The sequence below is a fragment of the Xylocopa sonorina genome, unplaced genomic scaffold (genome assembly GCF_050948175.1).
Source record: "Xylocopa sonorina isolate GNS202 unplaced genomic scaffold, iyXylSono1_principal scaffold0031, whole genome shotgun sequence".
Lineage (NCBI taxonomy): Eukaryota > Metazoa > Arthropoda > Insecta > Hymenoptera > Apidae > Xylocopa > Xylocopa sonorina.
In genome coordinates, this window is record NW_027490102.1 from 1,551,447 (window position 1) to 1,555,037 (window position 3,591).

Consider the following 3,591-nt stretch of genomic DNA (forward strand, 5'->3'; position numbering starts at 1 on the left):
AAGGAAGTGTCGCATTTACATTCTTTTGAAGTGAATACGAGGAATACATGACACTTGGCAATGAATATTATAACTTATCATGAAATATAGAAATGAGATGCGATATCTTGTTTTAAGAAGCATTAGAATTCTACTGCTACGATACGTTGAAATCTGCCAACGGTATTTCCTAGCAAGGATGTGTCGCATTTACAATCTTTTGAAGTGAATACGAGGTATACATAACACTGCACAATGAATATTATATTTTACCATGAATCATAGAAATGAGATGCGATATCTCGTTTTAAGAAGCATTAGAACTCTATTGCTTCGATACGTAGACATCTGCTAACGCTATTTCCTATCAAGGAAGTGTCGCATTTACATTCATTTGAAGTGTATGCGGGGTATACATGACACTTCGCAATGAATATTACGTCTTATCATGAAACATAGAAGTACGATGCGATGTCGCGTTTTAAGAAGCATTAGAAATCTATTGCTACGATACGTAGACATCTGCAAACGGCATTTCCTAGCATGGATGTGTCTCATTTGCATACTTTTGAAGTGAATACGAGGTATACATATCCCTTCACAATGAATATTATATCTTATCATCAAACATAGAACTGCGATGCGATATCGCGTTTTAAGAAGCATTAGAAATCTATTACAACGATACGTAGATATTTGGAAACGCTATTTCCTAGCAACGAGGTGTGGCATTTACATTCTTTTGAAGGGTATACGAGGTATACGTAACACTTCGCAATAAATATTAAATCATATCATGAAACATAGAACTGAGATGCGATATCGCGTTTTAAGAAGCATTGCATCTCTAATGTATCGATACGTAGACATCTGGAAACGTTATTTCCTACCGGGGGTGTGTGGCATTTACATTCTTTAGATGTGTAGAAATGTGTACATAACGCTTCGCAATGAATATTATATCTTATCATGAAACATAGAGATGAGATGCGATATCGCGTTTTAAGAAGCATTAGAACTCCATTGCTTCGAAACGTAGACATCTGGAAACGCTATTTCCTAGAAAGGAAGTGTCGCATTTACATTCATTTGAAGTGTGGACGAGGAATACATAACACTTCGCAATGAATAACATATCTTATCATGAAACATAGAAATGAGATGCGATATCGCGTTCTAAGAAGCATTAGATCTCTATTGCTACGATACGTAGACATCTACAAATGCTATTTCCTAGCAAGGAAGTGTCGCATTTACGTTCAATTGAAGTGTATGCAAGGTATACATGACACTTCGCAATGAATATTATATCTTATCATGGAACATAGAAATGAGGAGCGATATCGCGTTTTAAGAAGCATTAGAACTCTATTGCTACGATATGTAGACATCTGCAAACGCTATTTCCTAGCAAGGAAGTGTCGTATTTACATTCTTTTGAAGTGAATACGAGGTGTGCATGTCACTTCGCAATGAATATGATATCTTATCATGAAACATAGAAATGAGGTGCGAAAGCGCGTTTTAAGAAGCATTAGAACTCTATTGCTACGATACCTAGACATCTGCAAACGATATTTCCTAGCAAGGAAGGGTCGCAGTTACATTCTTTTGTAGTGAATACGAGGTATACATAACAGTGCACAATGAATATTATATCTTATCATGAAACATAGAAGTGAGATGCGATATCGCGTTTTAAGATGCATTAGAACTCTATTGCTTCAAAACGTAGACATCTGCAAACATTACTTCCTAGCAAAGAAGTGTCGCATTTTGTGACGTCAGGCGTACCGTCTGCCACCCTCAGACGCCGCCCGCCACCCTCGACGGCCACAGATCAGCATCCGCATCTCCTCCAGCATCCGGATCCCCTACACGCTGGCAACCTGCATACTTGCCGCCACGGAACGGGGAGGCGACGCCACATGTACGCGAGGGAGGATTCCACCCCACGCTACGAGGATGAGGAGAGCTACGACGCCTACGAACTGGATTCTCCTGCAATCACGTATCCGTGCACGCTATTCTCGTACCGACGATATTAGGATAAGCACACTACACACTCATGTACACACACACATAGAAATAAGCAAAGATCTGTAAATATGTATTTATAAATGCGACATAGATTAAGACGCGTTCACGCTCGAGCGCGCGGCCAACGCGCGTGGCTCACCGCGTAACGCGGGCGACCCCACCACGAGCGGTCTCCCCGCTCTCCGCCCACGCGCCGTCCCCACTCTGGGGACCAGCCACTCGCGCGCCGCGCGACCCTAGGAGGTCGCGGACGCGCCGATCCGACATCAGTATCATTCTTCGATCCGAACAGAGCAATTGGCTATCAGGCATACGAGCTCGCAGCTCAATGCAACGAACTCATTCACATCTCCCATAGTGGAGTCTTTATTTTATTCAACTTCCATTTCTCTTATTGTACATTACGTAGTAACTTAGATTTAGTGTATTAGGGTATTCAAGTAAGAATATATCTTAGTTTATAACAAGTCAAAGTGTTTATTCTGTTTCAATTACAAATTCCTTTTACATTCCATTCCACGGGTACGCTCGCGATTAGTTACTATTTCTATTAAATCATCCTCAGCGGTTTTAAGGCTGGACGGTTAGAGCGAACCAACGCTTAGCCGCTCTTACTTTATTTCTGTTGTGTCAAGGTATCTTGCGCCTAGGAGTATCCGGTAAGCTAGAGCGAACCAGCGCTTAGCCGTGCCGTGCTTTACCGAAGTGCAAGTACTTTCGATGAGCTTCGATTCTCGGGTAAAGCGTACACGACGCGCGGGGAGGAAGGAATTCATCCGTCGGCTTGCGCGTGAATACGTGGGTGGTGCACCCAAATATCCGGACCGTCGCAGAGCTCTTCCGTATCCTGCCAAGGAAGTCTTCGCCGCCGTACGTCCCGTACGAGCCTCGGAGCGCCAGATTCCAGCTTCAATACCCGTTAGCCGGGATCTACCTACCTGGCGCCTGATTCCAGTCTCCATTCCGCCGTTCCAGCCGTACGCCGCCGCTATCCGGGTCATCGATCCTCGGCGCCTACGCTACCTGGAACGAGAAAGAAGTCAATGAATCAAGAGCATCGAAAGGTAAGTTGCACGTCTTTGTACCTGGTAAATCGAGTCTTGTCCGCCGACGGACCCAGCTCCGCGCAGTTCGCGTCGATATCGGGAACGGCTACGATAAGTGTCCACGTGACGAGGGCTTTCGCGACTTCAGGACGTGACACGAACATGTTTTTGGTGACAACGGTGGGATTTGCCACGCGTTTCCTCCGGAAATTCTGCCGTTAGGGACCGCGAATTAGCCATGGCGTCTAGGACTCCACCAACAAAGACGCGACAACAAGCGCAAAAGGCCGCCGCGATGCAGGAAGCCGACAGATGTGTGACAGCGCGACAGACGTGTAAATAAAGTTCTCAATTTCGAGGGCGCCGTAAGCGAGCCAATTCCGTGTACCGCACAGCCGAGCACCTCCGCGAAAGCGATAGATACCGCGGAAATAGTGGTGATAACGGGAGTCACAGACGGAAAGACCGCTACCTTAGGGACGGTGAATCTAGTAATTTTCAACCGCGTCGTTCCGTTTAACGTCGT